The 23800-nt window shown below is 37.0% G+C and overlaps 1 long non-coding RNA gene across 1 annotated transcript in view; it reads left to right on the top strand.

Moving 5' to 3' along the window:
* LOC125614383 overlaps nt 1–23800 on the top strand; it is a 47236-nt gene that overhangs the window by 8608 nt on the left and 14828 nt on the right. The window contains exons 2-5 of the long non-coding RNA XR_007344987.1: nt 5222–5404; nt 6189–6427; nt 8050–8173; nt 13160–13227. This is a non-coding gene — a long non-coding RNA (uncharacterized LOC125614383). The remainder of the gene's footprint in view (nt 1–5221; nt 5405–6188; nt 6428–8049; nt 8174–13159; nt 13228–23800) is intronic.

The raw sequence follows: 23800 nt of genomic DNA on the forward strand, positions 1-23800 counted from the left end.
CTCTGTAGATCCTTGATATTCTCTAGGAGTCACATGTTTTTACTCATACACGAACTTGACTATGAGCATACTTCATGAAAGATCATACTTGTCATTACCATAAGAGATACTCCAGGGAGATGGACATGGTGGAAGGCAGGAAAGACCTTCCTGGTGGATAATGGAAAAACTCCAATGGTAAGCAAAGTGAGCATGGTTAAGTAGATTCAGTTGTTATTAGCTCAGTTGTTTCCATGTTCATATAGCTAGTCCTGAATTTATCTGCCCTTGGATTTCTTTGGGACGTTATTATGATCTTCATCTCACTGAGTCATGGATAGATACATTTTCTCTTCTGGATTAAAGATGACACAAGGCTTTGGGTTCCCATCTAGCCTTTAAAATCTTAGGTGTATCTGTGGTTTATAGAGGAATCAAGTTTGCCCTGTTTTGATGGAGTTGTGGCTTGAATTCTTTGTTCTCTGATTCACAGGTAGGCTAGACTTGCAATTAGATATATGTTTCTTGTGGGTGGTCTGGGGTCTGCACAGTAGGGTGAGTGGGTCTAGGGAACTTCATAGGATCTGGTATGTGTGAATTTGAGATAGCATGTTTTCTAGAATATCATTACATAGTCCCTAGCTGGTATGGATATTTTTGATGTGGAGTCCAGTGTTGGTCTATAGCCTCCAAACACATTGAAAGGAACTATAGTATCGCTGGACTATAAGAATGAAATGTATCCTTAAACATTTGAGGGAAATTACTGCTAGCTGGAGGACAATTTCATGTAGGCTGAGTGTCATACTCCAGTGTCTTGAAAGTCACAGGTTAATTCATAATTTGAAGGGCTTTAGGCCACTTACAGTCTGTTTCATGGCATAATGTACTTAGTTCTTGCTTAATGTTGTGATTTTACTTCTGCTTTCACTTTGCCAGAGCTTTGAGGGTGGTAAAGAATATGTATTTGACATTGGATTTTTTTTAATAGCTTTAGATACATGTTGAAAATTTTGTCATGTAAAATAAAAACCATGACCTGATTTCATGTTAAGATGAACTCCCCAGAGGAAAATGTATTCCTGGACCATTTGTTAAAAACAACAAAAGTAATACTGTCCCTACTGCAGAGGAAAGCCTTAGGCCATTCAGAAGAAAAGGCACATTATAACAAAGACAAGGGAGTATCCTATTGCCTGTAAACAGTCAATAAAATAAATTTTCAGGTAGGTAAAGGGACTTTGAATACAGTCATGTCCTATATCGAATTTGTAATGGCTTTCCTGTATCATACCTAACACAAAGAGAGTAGCTGACACACACTGAGAAAATGCTATTCTGGAAAATTTCAATATAAATTAGGCCTTTTTTGCATTTTGAGGATTGAACCCAGGGGAACTTAAACACTGAAGCTCATCAGCAGCCCTTTTTTAAATAATTTATTTAGAGACAGGGTCTTGCTAAGTTGCTTAGGGCCTTGCTAAATTGCTGAGGCTGGCTTTGAACCTGCAATCCTCCTGCCTCAGCCTCCCAAGCAGCTGGGATTACAGGTGTGTGCCCCTGTACCCAGCTAAATTAGGCCTTTTTGATTTATTCTATCACCTGTTCCATTTACTCATATTTACCTTAAGTGGGGTACTTGAGCTAGGACAAGGAAGAAGACTTTAAAGGCCACAGGATTACTGTCAGGGTTTGAGGAATAGACTGGAAATAGGCGGTTGATGTCCAAGCTGCCTTCTTCGTAGTGAGGTTTATTGTATGGCTATCATAGGGAGGGACTGGTGACAGAATAGAGGGATTTCTGCTGTGGACTGTCAGTCTGTGTGGGAAGCAGTGTGAGCAGCTGTGTTACCTCTAGCATGTCCTATTGAAATATTTTAGCTATCTGGCAAATCTGCTTGGGAATGAGACACTTTTTAAAAATAAAATAAATTTTATATAAAAATGATGAACCTAAAGGTCTTAGATGTTTCAATACTGAAAAAACAAAAATGCACTTTGAAATCATCACTCCAAATTAATTATGTATTTCCAGTTATAAGGCTGTCATTTAGTAGATGAATTTCTCATAAATCAGATATAAAAATATCAAATATGCAAGGCATATTAATAATATAAATACAATGGATTGCTTCTTTTAAACATTTCTACAACTAATTAAAAATTATCTAACATAAGAAAGAATTATCACACCAAATCAATGAGAACATTTGCCACCAAAGATTTAGGCTTAAAGGCCTATTGGATTCTTATGTACAACTATGAAAAGGCATCCTGGACCCTATTTTTGATTGTTTTATGAGTGATTGTATAATTTCAAGAGGCGAGTGATCAGGGACTACGTTCCCTTCTCTCATGTAAAGTTGCATACATTATGTAATAACTGTGTAGCTTCCATCTTGGTTGATAAAACCTTATCGTATTTTAACATATTTCTCCTCATCCTAAAAATTTGGAAGTGGATGAATCTTAAGTTATGTTAATACCTTTCCCATTTGTTCATGTTCATAGGACCATCTGTATCTTAAGGATACCTAATTTTATAACTATTTTTATATCTTATTTGGCTTTGTATGATTTGAAATCACAGTTTATGGGCCATTCTGATATTTTCCTGGAGTCAGAAAATTCCCTTAAACTGATGTATTTACCATACTGATTTCTATAATCTCCATTGATACAATAGATTAATCAATAACACCTCATGAATGAGAAATAGGACTTCATAGAAATGTATCGCAGTCCATTCACCTACTTTTAGAATAATTTTTTACTGTTTCTCTTTGTGTATCATTGTGTAAGCATGACTGCTCATAGAGTTACTGTAGTTCTGTCAGTTACAGTCATTATTCTTTGTTTTCTTGATGTTCAGATTGTCACAATTTTGTCTAGTAGGAGCCTTTTAAGAATTTGCTCCAAAATTTGCTCCTGTGTTCTTCTAACAATATCCACTAATATTTGGAACTTCTGTTGCTTTCTAGCACAACAAGATTTTCTAGGCTCACCTGTACCTTTCTTCCGCAGACTTGGAATCACTCATTTCTCCAGGAAGCCTTTTCAGTGGGAAAATAGCATCTGAGCACTAGAGGGCACTGTGGGGGTATCATTGCTCTCTGGTTATTTTAGTGCACAGAACTGGAAAAGATTTGTGGTTTTTCTTCTTTCACATTGTTATTTTCACCTCATTTCTAACAGTATAGTATTCATTTCTAAATATTTTTATTCCTAACACAGTAAATATAAAAGTCTTTGCTTAATCTGGTAAAGAAAGGTGTAGAATAAAGTTCAAGATTTTCTATATAGTTCCTTTTGTTCTGAGCTGTATTCCACTAAAAATATGCAGGTAGATTTATTTATTCTAAGATCATTCATAACTCCTCATTCTATATGGTTAAATAAGTATTTGTCTGATGGATAGTTTCATCCTCTTACTTGTTGCTTTCAATTTAAGGGGTATTGTCTCTTAGCAGTTGGCCTTTCTTAGTTTTTTTTTTTTTTTATTGGTGATTGAACTCAGGGCCACTCTACCACTGAGCCCCATCCCCAGCCCTATTTTGTATTTTATTTAGATACAGGGTCTCACTGAGTTGTTTAGGGCCTCACTTTTCCTGAGGCTGGCTTTGAACTCATGATTCTCCTGACTCAGCCTCCTGAGCCACTCGGATTACAGGTGTGTGCAGTCATGCCCAGCTCTTTCTTAGTTTTCAGAAAGTGAAGCCTTTCCATTACCACCAATTTTCCTGGTAGTGGCAGGAAATAAAAAGGATGAGCACCATCACCTGTCTACCTGGTGATGATGGAAAGATTCAGATGCTCCTATTCCAAGTTTCTGTTTCATACACAATGGTGCATGATTCATATATATGATTTATAGCTGAATAAACTATTCAGGACTACTGGTATTTAATTTCTAGTAATACTAGAACTTCACTTTTTATACATTCAATTATTTTTAACTCTATTGAATTATGTCCTTATATGAAAGTTTGGATTTTTTGCTCTTCTTCTCTTTGTGTCATTGTAACATTCATTTAACAAGTATATATATCATATTATATGCCATTGATGAAAATTTGTAGTTTATTAAATGATTTTTTTCTGAATAGCATTTTAATGCAGTGACATTTATAGACTTTAATTTTTCTGCTAGGGATCGGTGATACCTGGAATATTAGAATTCCATATAATTAATAAAAACAATGCCTGTAAATATAAATTCTGAAGGTTTTGCCTTAAGATTTGTAGGTAATGTTTCATATTTACATTGTATATATTTACCAGTGTCTTTGTTTTAATTACATACATTCCATTGTAGAATTTCTGGTTTTTGAAGGCTTTCAGGTAAATACTTTTATGCTATATGAATTCAAACTTTAAAAATCTAATTAAAAATATCAAAAAGTATAACCCAAGAAGATAAAAATAAAGCAAAGTAATTATTGGAAAAATATATCTGTAAAATTTATCCAGAAGCTTCATATTCTTTTTTTTCCCTATAGATCTGACACATTACCAGATGATGTTTCTTCCAGAATTTATTAAAGTGAATGCTTTTAGAATTATAACAATTTCCACCGAGATTCCATGGTTTATGTTTCATTTACATAAAGCTCTAAGTATTTTCATTTCAGTGCAGAAATTCTAATCCTTGCATGGGATCAAATGTGCCATGCCCAGTTTTTCCAATTTTGCTTTCTGTAGGTACTGCACAAAGTCACATTAATATTAAGGTAAACAGAAAGCATTTTATATTTTTATATAATGTGCTTTTCAATACCTTTTGGAATTTAAAAGGTATTTAATGCCCAATTTCAAAACAAACTATATACATATTTTGAAACACAAGATTAAAAATAAATATTTTATGCCAAATAAGTGTTTTAAAATGAATGACCCATTACGATGAAAAAGAATGTTACAATATACAGATTTTGTCCATGTCCTATAGTCTATCTCGGTCTTTCTGGTACTTCCTCCCAGGAAAGTGGAGTATTTATTTTTTCTTGTCCCTTAGACTAAAGAAAACCCATAGGAAGTCCATATAATCTAGAGAGAGAAGCATACACCCATATTTTGAGGTACTAATAGGGAATATTCACTACAGACTTACACTGGTGGCTGCATTCCTGCTTTACATGATGAAGCTTTTCTGAACAGAAGTATTGTATGACTATGTAACAATGAATCTCACTATTATCTATAATTATATCAATGAAATAATTTTAAAATAAAAATATTTCAGGTACAGAAGAGTTCCAGGCAGTGGAGAGGAGGTGAGGAAGAAAGATAAGGTCTACTAGGTGTGTGTACTCAGCCCACATCTCTCCTCTCTCTCTTCACTTGGGGTCCACATTGCCTTTTCTTCTGTGGAGGCTTGCTGTTTCCTGGCCCGTAAGAAGACTTCTGGATTCTTCTTTTCCTGCAGGTAGGGTCAGAAAGTGAGGTAGACACTATCCCTCTCTCTTATTTCCACAACTTGGGAAAAACTATCTCCCTTCACAGTTGGGCTAAGGCATTTTGTCTTTACTAGAGAATCCCCTTTTCCTAAGGGCTTCAGCTTTGGAAGATTAAAGGCCAGAATGATTTCCAGCTAGTTTTATTTTCAACTCTGCAGCATGCCTCTTCTGAGGAGAAATATATGTGGAATAGTTTGCCAGGGAGAATCTACCCCATCCCCTAGATTGATTTAAAAATACTATTATAGCCACATACCAAAGTCCAGGACTTTAGGAAATGAAAGCAATAGCAAGGGATCACATCTTCTGATGATAGTCCAGAACTGATTAATTTGCTTATTTGTCTCCAAAGATCTTGTAGGAACCGTGTTGAAGCCCTGTCCTATGTATATACAAAGGAATACTATTAAGCCATAAAAGGATAAAATCCTGTTATTTGTATTGACATGGATAAAGCTGGAGGGCACCTTGTTAAGTAAAATAGAAGGGAGGGAGGGATGGGGAAAGATTGAACAGTGGGTACTGTTATAGCTGGATAAAAGCAAGAAGCTCTGTTGTATTATTGCACAGTAGGATCACTGTTATTAGTTAAAAATAAAACTTTCAAAAAAGAAGAAAGGAGGAATCACATCAGCTAGTTATTTTAGGGAGAATTCAGGAACTCTTGAGTTTAGATTTAGAAGTTATATTTAGTATTTCATCACTCCAAAAAACATTTATTGCCTTCATTAGATTTTTTTCTTTTATGGGTAGTGGTAAGAGAGAGAAGAGAAGAAATAGGAAAAGAAAGAGAAAGGATTTCCTACCTATTGGTGAATTTTTTCAAGAAAGAAAAAGCAAGTTTTCAAATCTCATTCCACCCATCCACTGACGTTGGAGCCAGAAAAGGATAAACTATTGAGATATTTCCAATTTCAAGAGACCACCAGCTTCTCCTACTGTGTTTTCCCAAGACTGCTGCCAGATCACAAGCCTAGAGAGAGGACAGAAAGGTACCAATATAGCTGATGATAAAAGATAGGCAATGGGAAAGAAGAGATAGTTTTCTTTTAATCTCAAGTCTTTTTCTCCAGCTTGGTGATTATGGCTGGGAAGGTTGGTGGAATTATAGAGCCATGGTGGAGGGGACTGGATTCCTGCAACAAAATCCTGTGGCCCCAGGGAGGAACATGTGGTACAGAGTGAACTATGACTTGCCTGGTGAGAATGTGAACACCTGCATGGCAGTGGAGCTCAGCACAGTACAGTGAATGTCTTTAAAAAATATTCCTGGATGTCACATTATTGACTCATTCTTGAACCATAATAAACTGAAAGTTAATAGCATAAAAACAAACATGTAACCAACAAACCAAAAATCCATCTTCAATTAAGTGAATCTATAACTATGGCATCCAAAAAAATTTTAGTGATGAAAGATTCAAGGACAAGTAAAGTTGCAAGCTAACTAGATTGTCTCTTTTGATAATTTTCTCGGGAAGACTCACAGGGACTGAATCTATCAATAAGTCTATATTTTATACTTTGTTTGAAATCATAGAGATAGACTATTTCAGATTACATATGTTTTAAAAAAAAACTTTTAATAGTAATTATTAGAGTCGTACAGTGATCTGTGTCAACCTGTTACTGGTTCTGAAAAAAAAGAAAACTAATATCACTGGCCTGGTACAATAGAACAAAATTGAAGAAAGTTCTTTTAGAAGCTCTTGGGCCACCATGTGGAGAGTCACATTCAGACAGGCTTAATAGTCGAAAAGTCTATTAAAGTCACAAGCATGCACCCTGTGTTTAGTAATTATGGAGTACACTTATGCTAATGAGCCCAGATTTACAGATTAGCAATGCATTTTAACGATTTAATTATAATCCCAAAGTGATATATAAGGGATAAAATTGTACATCGCAATGCTGTTACTGATTAGAGCTGCTTTGTTTTCTTATTATTTTTAAAGGTGTGCACACATGGGTTGGGGGAGAGAGAGGAGATTTATAGGCATTCTAGGAATGCTTATGTAATTGATCCCTGGCTTGTAATAAAATAACTAGAGCAGAAAAACTGAAGTATTGTACACTTAGTGGAAGGAATTTCCAAGACGTTTTCAGTCTCTGAAAGGAGTAAACTGAGTAAGGGGCTGTCTACCTCCAAATAACACCCCCTTAGCCTGGCAATGAAGAATGTTGTTGAAATTAGTATTTAACAAGTGTTAAGACATAGTAAGCCACTCAGAATCAACAATAACATTATCAATAAATACCTTTTAAGAGATTCACTTCTCTAAATTTCTTATTTAACACCTATTATTATTAGTTGAGAACAGGGTCTCTAGGGGAAATTGAAAGCTTGTTAAGAGTTTATCAGAGAGGAAAAGAGAAAGATTTGGCAATATAAGGCCTATTTAAGTCTTCCCTGGTCTTGGGAAACTCAGCATAAGGACATCGGGGCCAGGATAGAAGATCAAAGACATTCTGTGCACTTCCAAATTTGGCCCTAGTTAGTACTATCATTCACTTCACCAGGAAATCTGGAACTAGTGAGATAAGCCCTAACATTTTTATAACACTTTCTTACTTTGTAATGAGTTCTGTTCATTATCGCTTTTGATCTTCACAGGACTCTGTGAAGTTAGCAGATTTAGGTTTTATTATATCCATTTGGCAAATAGCCACCTGCATTTTCATCCTCCTCTCTTTTGTGATGGATCATTGTTAAGCTGGAAAAAGGCTCAAGGAACTGGGTAGGTACTTAAAGAAATAAACTGTCAACTTGAAACAAAGAGAACACTTACTGTTTTTTTCTGGGCTTGTTTAAGAAACTGCTTTATTGAGATGTAATTGATATACCTAATAAAACCACACACATTGAAAGTGTACTCTTAATAAGTTTTGACATGTTTGTATGTATATCTGTGAAACCATCACCATAACTAAGATGAGCATATCCAACACCCCCAAAGTGTCTTCATACTCCTTTGTGAATTACTCCATCCCTGTCCTCCCGGCTCTGATTTTATCTTCTTTCTTCTTAATTTTGTTTTATATGTTATTTGTCTAATTTCTTAAGGTAGAAGCTAAGGTCATTCATTTGAAATGTGTCCTTTTTGCTAACATAGATCTTGATTGCTATGAATTTCCCTCTAAGGACTGCCTTTGTAGTGACTCAAAACTTTGATATAAGTTTTTTTTTCTCATTTTCATTCTATTCATAATACATTATAATTTTCTTCTTGAATTATTCCTTGAACTATGAGTGATTTAGAAGTGTGTTATTTAATTTCCAAATAGTGGGGATCTTTTTTCATAATTTTTTTCCATTACAGTAGTCCCTCCTTATCAACACTTTGGCTCTGTACAGTTTCAGTTACCCTGGTCAGCCACAATCTGAAGATATTAAATGGAAAATTCAAGAAATAAACAATTCATAAGTTTTATATTGCACAGTATTCTGAATAGTATGGTGAAATTTTGCACTGTCCTATTCTCTCTTGCTTGGAATGTGAATCATCCTTTTGTTCAGCACATCCACACTGTATATCCTACCTACTTGTTAGTCACTTAGTAGCCATTTTGGTTATTATATTGACTGTCATAGAACTGTAATGGTTTGTATTCAAGTAACCTTTATTTCACTTTATAATGTCCCCAAAGCATAAGAAGACTAGTGATACCAGCAATTCTTATATGCTAAAGAGAAGCCATATGTGTATGTGTGTGTATTTGAATGTGTATGTATGGTTTGGTTATATATGTATGCACATGTATATGCGTGTGTGTGTGTGTGTGTGTGTGTGTGTGTATGGTTTGGTACTATCCATAGATTCAGGCACCCTCTGGGGATCTTGCAATGTATGCCCCACAGACACGGGAGAAATACTATACTGATTTATCATTCAATTTTATTGTAAACAAGAAATATACTTTTTGTGACTTGAATTATTTGAAATGCATGGAAACATATTTCATGCCCCAGAATGTAGTCTATCTTGGTAAATGTTCTGGATGTACACGAAAATAGTTTGTATTTTGCTATTGAGTGGAATGCTGTATAAATTTCAATTAGGATAAACTGATTGGCAGCATTGTTCAAAACTTTTATATCCTGATTTCTGCCTACTTGTTCTATTAGTTGTTGAGAGAGGGGTGTTAATATACTTAACTATAATTTTGGATTTGTCTATTTCCTCTCAGTCTTTGTTTTATAAAGCTTATTATTAGTTGTATAAATGTTTAGGATTATTATGTCATCTTAATGACATGAACACTTTATAATTCTGTAATGACTTTAGTTAATACTGGTAATATTCTGAAATTGAATCTTTCTGGTGTTAATATGAGTTTGTATAAACATGATATATATTTTCCCATTTTTTGCTTTCAACTTATTTTCTAGATATAAAACATTTTTATAGAGGACATATGGTCTTGCTTTTCTGTCCAATTCAACAAATTTGACTTTACATTCAGATTTTTAAATAATTTACATATAATACAAATATTGATATGGTTAGGTTTAAATCTATCCTCTTGCTATTTGCTTTCTATTTGTTCCATTTGTTCTTTGTTTCCTATTTTATTTTTTCATTCTTTTGAATTATGATTTAATCTCATTTCCTTTGATGGCCTATTAGCTATAACTCCTAGTTTTATTCTAGAGTTTACTTTAGGGTTTATAGTAAACATCTTTAACTTATCACAGTCTAACTTGAAGTTATATTCTATCTCTTTCTGTATAGTATTAAAAAACACGTTTATGATAGCATACTTCCATTTCTGTCATCCCAACCTTTGGTTTTCATTGTCAGATGTGATCATATAGGGACAATTGGTTGGTAGTAGAATTTTGAGGCAGTTTAGGAGAATCTTAAAAGAAAACTGGCATATGCCCTTGGCTCCGTTTCTTCTCAAAAGCATTGGCCTGTAAAGTTACTTTCTTAAGTATGTTCCTCTGTAAATACTCATCTTTACCTCATAAAAACTGGGAAAAATCCCACTTTTCCTCATATGGTATGAAAGTGTTCTATCAGTGATCTTCCAGGATGAACTCAGAAAGCATTAAATGACATATTGAAGCGATATATAAATTTTAGGATATAACAGAAGCTTTAGGAGGGACTTGGTGGTTTTTGGACAATTTCTGCAACCCTACTATATGATATAATCAGATGAATAGCATTTTGGAAAAGAAAGTGATTCTCTTGGTAAATGATATATTAGTTTTCTATTGCAGCACATGGTAGGTAACATAATGACCCTCAAGGATGTCTGCATATGAATTCCCCAAAATCAGTTGAATGTGTTATATGGCAAATGGTACTTTGTGGATGTGACTAAGTTAAAGATCTTGATATGGGGAGACAATTCTGGATTATACAGGGTGAGCCCAGTATAATCACAAGGATCTTGATAAGAGGAAGATGGGAAGGTCAGAATGAGGAAAGGAGTTATGAGGAAGTAAGAAGAGATTAGAGAGATAAAGACTTGAAGATTCTGTACTGCTGGCCTTGAAGGTGGATGAAGGGGCATGAGCTAAGGAATGTGGGTGGCCTCTAGAAGATGGAACAGGCAAGGAAGCAGATTCTCACCTAGAGCCTTCAGAAGAAGCACAACCCAGCCATCTCATTAGTTTTAGGATTTCTGAAATCCGGAAGTCTAAAATAATAGACATAAGTTGTTTTAAGTAATAGATTTATGGTGATATTTTAAAGCAGTAATAAGAAACTAAATACAGTATATAATGAGTTGCCATAAAGTTAGTGCCTTAAAATAGATCACATTTATTATCTCATAGTCTTTGTAGGCCACTTAGGGCATGACTTAAGTAGGTCCTCTGTGCAGAGTCTCATAAGGATGCAATCAAGCCACCTGTGTCCTTATTTAGAATCTCAACTAGGAAAGAATCTATTCATGAATTCATTCAATTTTTTGGTAGACTTCATCTCCTTGCAGATATTGAACTCAGGTTCCCTTTCTTTTGCTGAATAGGGACTGGAGACTACTTTTAGCAACTAGAGGCTGTCTGCAGGTCCTTAGTATGTGGCCCTGTCTATAGGCCCTTTTACAGTGTGCACACATGTAAGTGTGTGTGTGTAATCACGGTAGTGACATTTAAGCATCACAGCTATATATAACAATAATGCAGCTTAATTACAACAGTGAAAGCCCATCACTTTTGCCATCTTTTGCTACTTAAAAGCAAGTCAGAGGTCAACTTCACACTCATTGGGAGGAGATTAGGTAGGGTGTGAACATGAGAGCTATCCTATGTTTTGTTGTACTTGGTATTTGAAAATCACACTAATTAATTAGACCTGTCAGCTGCTATCTAGTGAGACTTGGAATCAGGCTTGATTGAGCTTCGCAGATATGGGGAAGATAAAGTACATGAGAATACTTATATGTTCTTCAAAATACTTATGTTCATAGCAACCCTGTTTATGACAGCTAATACAGGGAAAAAGCCAATTTCCCCTCAGTCCTAGATTGTATAAAAATCAGTATTACTTTGGATGAATATACAATAAGCAGAAATGAGAATGAACATTATAAAACTATGTTTAATCATCTAAATGAACCTCTAAAACAAAATATTAAACAAAAGAAATCATACATAAGAATGCATATTATAGGGTTCAATGTAGAAAGCACAAAAACAGATAAAACGACCAGGTGCGATGGCACATGCCTGTAAACCCAGTGGCTTGGGAGGCGGAGACGGGAGGATCTAGAGTTCAAAGCTAGCCTCAGCAAAGGCAGGGTACTAAGCAACTCAGTGAGACCCTGTCTCTGAATAAAATACAAAATAGGGCTGGAGATGTGGCTCAGTGGTTGAATGCCCCTGAGTTCAATCCCTAGTAATCCTCCGCCCCCCAAAAAACCAGATAAAATGAATTGATGCATACTCTTGGGTGATAGTGCCTGGATGGGAGCAGGAAAGCTTTTGGGGTAGAGAAATTTTTTAAATTTTTGATCTGGGAATCTGTCACCTTTATCTTTAGATGGAAAAATTCACTGTGCTGGACCCTGAACTATTTGTGCAATATTTTATATATATACACATACACACACACACACACACACACATACATACATACATATACATTTAAAAGCTTTTAAGTCTGTTCATCCCTCCTCCCACCAAAAAGGAAAAAGCAAAGGTTTTGGCTGGCCTAGCAGGATCTAGAGAGATGTATGATAATGGCCTAAAGACCGCAAGGACTGCAGAAGAGTGGCTCAGCTGGATAATCCATTCAGGGAAAGGACTCATAATTAGAGTCAGAAAGCTGCCTGGGGTTAGCACTTGGCACATTGTTGGGAGAAATCCCCAACCCTGCATTCAGTACTCAGTGGAGGTGACCTTGAGAGAACTGCTGTTTATGGCTTCTTCCCTGTTATCAAGCACACTGTTTAAAGCAAACTATCTGTGGATGGGCAAACTAGACCCCCCTTTCACTCCCAGGCACCTGATAAACTAGTAGTATGGCCTCAAGGAGCCTTATGTGCCTATGAGAAACCCATCTTGGCTGGGTTCCTGAGTGACCTGTCTTTTTGTGCACTCGCTATAATCTGTCAGCTGATGCTAGGGGGAAGCAGCAGGGCCTAAAATGGGAACAAAAACTCACAAACACTTTCAGAGGCAATTAGGTGCCCCAGTGGAGCATTCTGGTGTGTGGCTTCAAGTCACAGGCTTCATTTTGGCCTTCATGGACCTTTTATTTACTTTTTAGGACTCTACTTCCCACTGGAGTCCAGAGGAAACAGCAAGAAGATGGCAGGAAGCCAGAGTCCTCCACTGGTGAGCTCTTTATCTTCCTTCTACAGAAGCTCTGTGCAGAAACAGCAACTCAGGCTGTCCCTTAAGCAGCTTCATTGTCAAAGGCTCAATAGAATTCTCCTTCTGAACAAAGGGAGATACATTTCTTTATCTCTCTAATTAATGCTTAGACTTAAAAAAATTGTGTTCAGTCTGCAGCCTAGAGGATGAGCTACCTGAAAAAGGAGTATTTTCTTTTGGAAGAAAAAAATGTTGATTCTGTCTCTGCTGTATGGATTTTCACATCAGTCAGGGAGCTTGATAAATAGAGATTCAAAAGAAATTCCAGGGGGTGTATTCTACCCCAGCCTAGACATTCAGGCTCCAATTCCCATTATCTAGCAGTCCAGTGGGTTGAAATGGAGCAAATGCAGATCACTGTAAGCTACACTAAATGTGTGTTGCACCAACCACTGTTTAATATGTGCAATGCTTTCTGCCTTCACAGTTATACATTTTATAGTCTTGTGCCAAAAGACCAATCATCAAAATATAGCATGCTGGTGGGGAGTAGAAACAAGTATAGAATACATTCAAACTTTCTGTCTCCCAGATCAATTCTAAATTGACCCTGCTGGCTTAGGGAACTCAGTACATGGATCTGCTAAAACTTATCTCCCTGAATAAATCTCTTCTCTCTCCTTTTCATACCTCCTACCATATCCTGTTCCTGATCTTTCTGCTTCTTTTTGTCTTTCTGTCTGACTTTTTTCCACTACTTTCTGAGTGATTGGACCTTAATACATTTCTTGACACATCTCAACAGGTGATCATTTAAATATCTCTCAAAAGCCACAAAAAAGTAAAAATCATGGTGCAGGACAACTAAATTTTTAGTATTTCATCATGATAAAACAATATCTCAAAATAGTTTAGCAAAATGAAATGGAATCTTTGTAACACGCATTGATGGAGAATAATCTAGAAATAGCTGTGGACTTTAATGCTATATATATTATAAAGCTTAGCTGTAAACTATGAGAGATACTATGATCCTAAAGTGATAAAAGCAGAAGAGTGAAGCCAGGGATCAGAGCAAATTTTTATATTGTGCTCTCTTGGTTTTCCAAGAGAGATTTTTATAATTGAAGTGATGCCTGTATTCCCTAGACAGTTTCCTTATGAGAGCAAAGATTCTCTCAAGAGAAAGAAAATTTAGTGTTCATCCACAGACATTCTACCCTATTAGAAATGCCATATCTACAACCTTTCTTTAGATTGGGATATGTTTCTCCAGAGGGCCTACCCAGTGTGGTTCCTCTGTCCATTCTTGGTTAAATGTTAGAGAGTAACAGCTTTGGTTTAGACTTTCCTGTTGGTGTCCTCCGCACAAAATCTTCAGGATGGGAGGTTTGGTGCATGAAGCTTTAAGATCTAACACAGCAGCACTGACTAACCAAGACACTAACTCCAAGGAGGAAAGATAAAGAAAGTTGAAGGAGGAATGAGGGACTTGGAGAGAAGTTGCAACTCCTGAGTTGTGAAATCATTTGAGTTTGCTCATTGGCCCTCCAATAGAGGTGCAGGTGTATTCTTTTCTAACTCTTTTTCAAATCTAATCAATTTCTGTATTTACTCATGTACAGATTTATTTGTTTGCCTCAAATTTGTCCTATTCCGTTCAGGATACTATAACAAAATACCATAGACAGAGTGAGGTATAAACAATAAAAGTTTATTTCTCCTACTACTAGAGGCTGGGAATTCTAAGATCAAAATGCCATTACATTCAGTGTCTGGGAGGGCCTACTTCTGGATTTGTAGGTGTGGTCTTTTTTTCTGTACCTTCATGTGGTGAAAGGACATAAGGGCACTAATTCTGTCATGAGGGCTCCACCTTTATGATCTTACCACCTCACAAAGGCCCCACCTCCTAATATCATCCCCTTGGGGGTTAGGATTTCAACAGATACATTTTAGGGGGACACAAACACTTAGACTATAGCAACTCTTACCTGAAGCTTGTGGTGACATCTTTTTTATTTGAGTTTTATGGTGATGATCATATAGTATCTGCCATCCAAGTCATCTCATTTAGGAATTCAAAGGCATGAAGTTGGATGAAACCTGTATATAAGGACATTAATACTGTAATCACAACTAACCAAGAGACAGCATTATAAGAAAGAGGAGGAAGGGAAGAGGGGTGGAGAGTGAGGGAAAAATGAAAAGAAAAGTGGTGGTTTAAAAGACAGTAGGGAGGACAGTTGCTGTCTCTTTCCTGGTAAGGAGAAATACAGAGTACCACCCTCTTGCCCTCCCAAGCCTTTCTAACTTTTTCCATATGACTGCAAGTGTTTAAATGATCACTGGAACCTATAACCACAGGATCTGCCCCTGCAGCTTGAGAGCCCCTCTGTTCCATATGTATGCATACAACAATTTCCCTTTGATTCCTCTTCATTCTAGAACCCCATCTCTGAACGTTCCATCTTTAGTCCTGCTTTCTGGTAAACATTACAGGTCTGGTACACCACACTAGTCTCTCAGTCAGCTCTGACTACCCCCAGGAGGCCTCCTAGTATCAGATGCACTCTAACTACTCCCACTCTACTGCAGAGGCCCAGCCTCCTACTAGAATGCTCTGGAAGTTTAAAAAGGGATTTCTGTTTTGTTTTGTTTTTAGTAAAAAGCCAACCTCTGTAATCTTCTAGTCAATCTTTTTTTCTCCCCTTTTCATCCCTCCTTTCTGTCATGGAATCCCAGCTAGGTGCACAGCAATAATTTTTTTTTTCTCAATAACATATGCCTGCACAATCAGGGCCAACTCTGAATAGAATTGTGAAGTGTTTACTGAACTTGTACTATCTCCTATCTTTATATAAGAATTATATCACTTACGTCCCATGACATCCTTTATCAACTAGGAATCATGATCTATGTTATACAATTGAGGAAATTGGTGTCCAGAAAGGTAAACCCACATATCCAAGATGAAGTGCCAGGGTCAAGTGCCAAAGCGCAGGCTGCTTGACCACAGAAACTGCCATTTAACTAGCTCTCTCCTGAAGCTGTTTGATAGAGTTTGGCCTGAACAATGCTTTCTACCATTTCGCATTCTGCTGAGCCCCCCATCTCAAGCTCCAACCAGGTACCTGACACCCTCATGTTTCTCCACATATTTCTTGGTACTATAGGCAAGAATTTTCATCTATTTCACCTCTTCTATAGGAAGATGACATCTGGGAAAAGGCAGCAGGAAGAGAAATTTCTAAGTGGCTTCCTTCTGTTTATTTAATTTACTAGTCAGGGATAGATTATGAGATGAGTAGTGCTTTTCTCTTTACATGATAGAATGGAGATAAGGGCGTACTCTATTCATATGACAAGCTAGAGCAGAAACCATATTTGACACACTTTACAGCCTTATGGTTTGGAGAAGGAGCTCAAGTAGTGTATAGGAAGAATGTGTTGGTGCTTTCCCTTATAATTCATAATACTCTGCCATTTGGCAATGTTCTGAAATCCCAGAGGAGACTTCTGGGCTGTCCCATGAGATATCTGTGCTGTCATATACTTTATTTTCTTGTGCTTCTACTAGATTATGTATTGCATTCCCTTGTGATTCTAAATTTTGTCTATCACTCATTTTCCATCTATACCAAATGTTGTTAAAATCCAACAACCACATCTCCTATGTAGTCTAGGGTGGTACCTCACTTTAAGAAGATGTCCTATACATCTTTGTTGAATAGAAATTAAGTCCAGTGAATGAATGCTGTTTGAAACTTCAGATTTTTATGCAGTTTAGATGGAGCTCCCTATTTGACATAAAGCAGACTTTAGTTACAAAAATCATTAATTCTTTTTCTTTTCCCATTCTTCCCCTCCTCTTACTCCTGGCTTCCCCTGCCCCCAGTACCAGACCATCTGCTATGAGGCACGAGCAGGCTGGAAAAGATAAAGAAATCCCAAAGTGAAATCTTGACATGGAAGCAATGTGCTTTGAATTGGCTCTATACATTAATAACAGGAACCAGTGAAGGGGCATTCTTCAGTTTGAAAGGAAAGCCCTGAGATTAATAGCTTCTAAGTTCCTGATGGATACCACTGTCTCTTTTTGGGCCTTGGCAAGCAAACAGTCCTTGGATTCATCTGTGATCTTGGGCCCAAGGAGATCACATTATAGGAAAAGGCACTAGAAGGAGCTGCCTTAGTTTACTTTTCTGGGTATCTGGGCCTGAGTAATTGGGGCCATTGGAATTTGGGGCACACAGAGGGTTGCCAGAGCTAGAGATTAAACTTCCGCCAACTATGCATTAATATCTTAGTTACTGGGGGACAATGGGCAGTACATCTGCAGTTGAGTCTTGCTTTTGTTTATGTCTACATGCTGAAAGCCCAGCAGGGAAAGATTTACTGGGAGAATTACTGCTTGGGGCTGAACCTTCACAAAAGTTATACAAATTTAGAGTGTCTAAATGTAGCGACAGCAAGAAATGCAACAAGGACCTGGCTGCTGACATTATGTACTCTTGAATACTACAGAAAAACATTGGCTAAGTGAGAGCAAGAATGAGGGGATTTCTAGTTGGCATTTGCCCTTCAGAATGAGTATCATGGTGTGGCCTACAAGATGCCTGATGAGATGCAGAAGCCACAGTGCCACTTTATTTTGTTTAGGTACTAGATCTATTTGATAGATGATTCAAAATGTACACCAAAGTCCTTTCTTCCTTTCCCTAGAATTCCCACCATTCCTGTTGCTGATGCTTTAGAAAGCAAAATCCTAGGTGTGATCTCTCCAAAGGTCACTTCTATATCATCATCCTTATAATTAATAGTAATATTAATTATGTTATTGGTATAAATTATATCATATTAATCATAGAAAAGTCTAATATCAGGACAGAATTAACAGTAAACTAGGAACAGGGTACATAAACCTTTTAAACTGTGTTTTCACCCTCATTCTTGACCTGGATGCTGATTTTCAGAAAGTCTAGCATGACAATCCATCTGTGGCTTCCCTTTGTTCCTTTCTTCTCTAATCAAGCTGCAATACCCATGTCATGCACGAATAGCTTGGACTCTATTTTAATTACCCTATAAACAAGTGTAAAGGTAAGAAAACAGGAGAATTTGTGTTTCTGTAATCTGGTCCATAAAAATCTACAACTTGGTACTTTGAAGTTGGCATGGATACCAAAGAGTCCTATAATGGCTTAGTTTAAAAATCAACAGGTAAGATAAGACATTGGAAAAGATGATACCAGAGACCACCATCGACAAAAATTGAAGGATGTAACACAAAGCTAAATTATACCATCTCTCATGATCTTTATTCTATCATCATTTCTTGGTCATATGCCTGTTATGAATGATGTGTGTGTGTATGTGTGTGTGTGTGTGTGTGTGTCTGTGTGTGCGTGCATACACAGATTGGGGGGAGGCAGATTTAGTATAAGGAGAATAGGGAAGTGGGGTTTATAAAAGCTTTGTGAAAGCCTCTTTGCCTGAAAGGCTTATAGTATAGATGTTGGCATTTGCAATAAGGAGCTTGTCACAGGTCCATATTCTTTTTAAAGATTCTACTGGGTCAGTCTTTATCCTTTGATTATATTTGTATTTATTACCCCAAGATCCTAGATGTCATGACTATAGGAACAATGAATTGTGGCTATAGTAAAACTAAGTATATCTGGATAATCACCTCCTTTCTCATTAATGTTATTTAATTGACCAGATTAATTAAAGTGTGATCAACTTAACCCAAGATTAGCATGAGGGTGATAGAATAAATGAAATCTTCAGAGAATATGCACTGAAGAGTTGTCATTGCACTGAGTCACTACCTTGTGATCTACCATGTGATGCCCAGCAGTTTTTTAAGTGTATATATTTAAGATATTTGATATGATGTTTTCATGTAGATAATGAAATGATTACCATAGTCATGCAAATTTACCTATTCCTCATCTCATATAGTTACCTTTTTGTATTATATTTGGTAAACATACTTCAAATCTATTCTTAGCAAATTTCTAGATTATAATTAAATATTACAAAATATAATCTTAATACTTTATATCAGATCTCTAGGCTTCTCCTATATAAATGAATTTTTTGTAATTTGACCTATATATCCCCATTTATCTCCAGCCTCCTGACCCTAGTACCACGGTTCTACTCTCTGTTTCCATGTATTTAACTTAATTTTGTTTTTGTTTTGTTCTGTTTTGCCTGAAAGGCCCATTGATCACTTCACCTTAAGGTTGCATGTTTCCTCTCTAGAAGATACAACACTTCTAAGTCCCTCTTTAATTTTGGTCTGTGTGTGCACTTGTTTATTTATGTTTCAAATATATTTTGTATTGCATTGGTCATCCCTAGTTTATCACATTGATAATATAAAGTTTAAGATATTTCCTAGTGGCCCAGTGTAGAAATTTAATTAGACACCTAATTACCTGCTGTACATGTAGTGTGACATGTTAAAAATATATCTATTCTACCATAAATATAAGAATTGTCTCTACATAGATATTGCTTCAGACCTTTAAACTTTCTGATTTATCTATAAAAGAATTTTTGTAAGACACCAGTTTATCCATAACAGATGGTTTATTAAGTAAAAATCAGCTTTAAAACAAACATGTCACAATTATTTTATTCTCTGCAGCAGAATTCCTACTGTTGATGAACTCCTAATTGGAATTTGGTTCTGGCAAGGAATAAAAAACAGAGACATACTGTGAGGACAGAATGCCAAAAATAGCACACTGAGCAATACAAAGGACCAGCGCAGTCCCACCTTGTGTTTTCTTTAGGTCCCTTTTCTTTCCTTTCATGTGAAAAAGACCATTTGGCCTTAGTACAAGCCAATCTTAGAGACCAGGAGACAGATGCACTAAGAGGCATGGTCCACGGTGCCAGTGAGAAAAGATCTAGGATTTCACACAAGTTCTGCTCTGAGTGTGCTAGAATCAACAAGATCCTTAGCTCAACTGCCCTTATCACACCTTTACAATACTCAGAAGACCACTGTGTCTGCTAAAATGGGAATAGTGCTGGCAAAGAGTGACAGCAGAAGCATCAAGAAGGATAAAAATTACTGGACATTCTATGTAAGATGGGTTCTGTTCTAAACGCTAGTCATACTTTCTGTCACTAAATACTGGCAAAACTCTACAGCATTTACAAACCTTGGCAAACATCTGGTTTGCAGATGAGAAAATGGAGGCACACATGGTTAAATGACTCCCTCAAGGTCAGGTGGCTAATTAGGTGATAGAGCTGGCATCAAAACCCAGCTCTTTTCTTGACTTCTAACCACTATCCTATTTACCTTCTATGTTTGTGAGTGATCATTAGGAGGTTAGTGCCCATTAATACATTAGGATGAACTTAGTTTTCAGATTAGCAATCACTAGCCTGTGTGCCTGACTTAATGGCATATAGGACAGGGGGAGTTTTAGAGTGCAGCTGAGCGTGTGTGTTTATGTATTTATGTAGGTGTGTGCAAGTGTGACAGTGAAAATAAAACAAATCCAGAGGAAGGTTCTATACCTCATTTACTGAAGTATAATGCTAGAAAATCTAAGGTAGTTGCAATGAGGGATATCAGCAGGGGCTCATGACAATCTCTGAAATTAGGTTTTATTAGTGATGATTTCTAATAAAGTAGGTTTACTGGCCCAAAGACTGAAATGAGTGCAAACCTTTGCTTTTAAACATGCTGACTGCCTCATTGTTGGCTGCACTGAGACATACAGTTTGAAAAATCCACCTGTGCTTGACACATCCCCAGTCTTTGCTGGGGGGAAATAATGCAGTCTCGCATCCCAGGGGATGCCACAATGAAAGAACCCCAGGTGGTCTGCAAAATTATCAGCTTCTGAAAGGTAGCCTTTTCTCTGAGCTGAGAGCGCCAGGCACACTTGGCTTCTAACTCACCATATGGCATGTGTTATTGGACCGGGCTGCTCTGTTCAGTCTCTGGTGTGATGTGGCACTTAATGCTGTGGAATTATTTCCTTACTCAATTAAAAAAAATATCCCTCTTTAAATCCTCATCTGTTTTTCCCCACAAGCCCCCCTGTGATTCCCATAGGTACTGAATGTATTTTCTGCTTTGCTCCTTGCTTGTCCTTTCCTTGTGCTTTTCTATTCTAAACCTTTTCCCCCTGTGACTTAAAAGTGCAGCAGGAAAATGGAGCATGGTTGCACTCCCTGGGCCTGGATCCTCATAAAGCAACTAATTCCTGAGATCCTTCAGATATTCCTTCTCTGAAGAATGTTTTTGAGGGGATAGGAAAGGTAGCAGAATACAACAGTCATTAATATGGTATTATGTAAAAATGTGGATGTGTAACCGATGTGATTCTGCAACTTGTATTTGGGGTAAAAATGGGAGTTCATAACCCACTTGAATCAAATGTATGAAAGATGATATGTCATGAGCTTTGTAATGTTTTGAACAACCAATAAAAAAAAAGAATGTTTTTGATTATTTCTCTCTTGCCATATTTTTTAGTGTTCTACTCTCATTAAAATTCTTAAAAGCAATAACCAAAAAACAAAACTAAGGTATTTTATCATGAGACTCACTGATTTTATTTCTAGAGCTCCTTACTTTTTGCATAGTTTTTCTGAGTCTCTAATCCTATCTTCTTTGTAGTTGTGTTCATATGTGTTACTCAATGATCTTTCAATGTTTTCAGTCACATTTCCCCTAGTCAGGAATATCCCAGCCTGTGGGTTCTCCTGAATTCAGAAAGATCCTCAGGCCCATGTCTCCATGTAGCTACTTTACAACTTGAAGGTCCTAAGGGTGGTGTGTCTAGAAGGTACCAGTGAACAATGCAACTGGTCCAGGGATAAGTCCAGTATGGATTAATTTACACAGGTCTATCCAGAGTTTGTATCAAAATTACTTGGGGAGCTTGTCACAATATGTTTCCTGGGTCCTACCCTAAATCTATTGAATGAGGATACTATAATTGCGTCTGAGGTGTTGGCAGGTAGCAGGCCCAAGAATGTGAATTGAAAAAAATAAACTCCCCAGACAGTCTAATCAGGAATCTGAGAATTATTATTATTAAGAACAATCAGCTTTTTTAAAAAAAGAAAGGTAGTGGCAATGTGGAGTTTTTTGACCTGGATCAAAGTAAAGTCTCAGATAGGAAAATCAGCCTCAAAGCCTGCTATAGAGGAGGCAAAATAACAGGTCACCTGTGGGAAACCAATAACAGGGTCTGCTTTTCAATGTTAGAAAAGAAGTTGGAAGTCTGGATTGAATGGCTACATTTTCTGAAACTCCAACTTCAGGTCTCTCCTCTGGAATTTCCCATCCTTGATTTAAAAACCATTTTAGAGGTCTGTTTATTCTCCCTTACCTATCACAGGGAAATAACTCACTTCTCCCATTTAAATTAGACCTCAGAGGTATAATGTCATGAGGATTGTGCTAGTGAATCAATGGATTCAGATCATGATTCTCAAAATATGTTCCTCTGATCACCTGCATCTGACTCACTCAAAATGTTGTTAAAAATGTAAATTCTTAGGCCCCACTTCTGATCCACTGAATTAGAATGGGGTTTACTAAATATGCATTATAACCAGGTATCCAGATGCCACTGATACATAATAAAGTTTAAAAGCAATATTCTAAAGTATTTATGTATTTACTCTCTGTCTATGGAAATCTATTAGGACCCTTGTCTTAGTCCTGATAGATGTGGTCTTTTCTGCTATGAAGATGGGAAATATGGTGCCGGAGTACGGCTGCAGCAGAATAATCAGGGGGGGTGACGAATAACTTGTGTACGTTGATACAGCAGGAGTGGGAGCCCTTTATTGCAGGACAGGAGCAGTATTTATACATTCCACACAGCTTATCCAATTAGCATAAACTAGATACATCAGTCAACCAATAAGGAATCTCTACACTTAATGGCTCGCTTTTGTTACTTCTCAAACCACTCCCTCTGGCATTTTGCCAGGCACCATCCAGACTTGTTTACGAACTCTAACATTCCCCTGGCAAAATGCCAGGTGTTATTTTGACTTGTTTACAGACTCTAACATTTCCCCCTTTTGTTTAATTTAAATAATGACCATAGTGGTTTTTACAGAAACACCATAAATAACCTGCTACAAACAGAAAGGGAGGATACAAAATGCCACAATACCAAGCCACTTGATGGCTCCATGCAAGAAGCCCTTGGAAAAATTAGACCAGCAATGACACCGTTAGCAAAGATATAGATTACAGTTTGTTGTCTCAGTCCAGGTAAAGCAGTGTCTCAATAGATTAACTCACAGTCCAGGTAAATCACAGTCCAGGTAAGTTCTGCAGGCAGCTAGCTTAAATCACAGTCCAGGTAAGTTCTGCAGGCAACTAGCCTAAGCTGTAGTAGCAGAAACAGCAACAGCTCCGAAGTCTCCTCCGTTTTTCAGCCGAAGTCTCCTCCGGTTTTCAGCAACACTGGAAATTCTTCCACTTTCGTTTTCACCGGCACTGGGACAAAGGCAGGAACTCCGGATGGCTAAAGAAAATCCTGTAGCATTCTACTAAGAAAACAACCTTCTGAACAATTTAGTACATTAT

Source organism: Marmota marmota, unplaced genomic scaffold (assembly GCF_001458135.2).
Source record: "Marmota marmota marmota unplaced genomic scaffold, marMar, whole genome shotgun sequence".
Classification (NCBI taxonomy): domain Eukaryota; kingdom Metazoa; phylum Chordata; class Mammalia; order Rodentia; family Sciuridae; genus Marmota; species Marmota marmota.